Source organism: Penaeus monodon, chromosome 34, assembly GCF_015228065.2.
Source record: "Penaeus monodon isolate SGIC_2016 chromosome 34, NSTDA_Pmon_1, whole genome shotgun sequence".
Classification (NCBI taxonomy): Eukaryota; Metazoa; Arthropoda; class Malacostraca; order Decapoda; family Penaeidae; genus Penaeus; species Penaeus monodon.
Genome location: NC_051419.1, coordinates 17,594,198 through 17,594,940, shown reverse-complemented (window position 1 = coordinate 17,594,940; position 743 = coordinate 17,594,198). Strand labels below are relative to the sequence as shown.

At 38.0% G+C, this 743-nt stretch overlaps 1 protein-coding gene and 1 long non-coding RNA gene across 2 annotated transcripts in view; one reads left to right on the top strand and one right to left on the bottom strand.

Annotated features, from left to right (window-relative positions):
* The window catches only part of LOC119594840 (SHC SH2 domain-binding protein 1-like), a 79,152-nt gene that overhangs the window by 11,265 nt on the left and 67,144 nt on the right, over positions 1 to 743 (top strand). The gene's annotated exons all lie outside the window — the stretch shown is intronic.
* Positions 1 to 743, bottom strand: part of LOC119594622 — a 3,401-nt gene that overhangs the window by 1,384 nt on the left and 1,274 nt on the right. The window lies entirely within an intron of this gene.

Genomic DNA, 743 nt, shown 5'->3' with positions numbered 1-743 from the left:
TTTTTTTTTACAAAATAATGGTTCCCATTCGAAAAGTCCCCAAGAAGTCATTACTAGGGCAAGATGTCCACAGTCCTAACCACGGGCCCACCCTTGATTACATAAAAACAGCCAAGTACTTCTCCACAAAAACCCAAACCAGAGAACAGAATGACAGTGACCCCTTTCAAAACTACACAAACTTTGGCATTTAAGTTAAAAAATCAACTTTTTAAGTTTTCCAAAGGCCCCCCTAAGTTCCCCTTTTTTTCTCTTCCCCATCACAAACCACCCCTCTACCATTTAGACTGCAAGAATCTTTCTTTTTAAAGGGTCTCAGTTATATAGGTGTACAGGGAAGTAAAAGACAAGTAAAAAGAAAGGCAGATGGTCACAGTGCTGTTTACAATAGAGTCGAGGATATAATGCTTCTCTTTCATAGTTTTCTTATTGTTGGGAATATCATAGAGGTTTTCATGGCCCTACGATATACCCAATTACCTAAACTAAGCCCAAATTCATTTTGTTAAGTTATCCATGTAAGAGTGTTTCATTTATATAGCCATCTAAAGGCGAAGTTTATATCTGTAAGTAAACAACCCTTGTAGTGCCATGTGGATCCCCCTCAAAACATAGAGAAGCAGCCTCTTGTTTTACTTTCCCCACAAGTCATATATGCATTGACAGTCAAAAATTGCTTTTAATGCAGGAAGATGAGTTCTTCTGCCATATCAACATAATATTCAAGGGAAAAACCCCCTGAC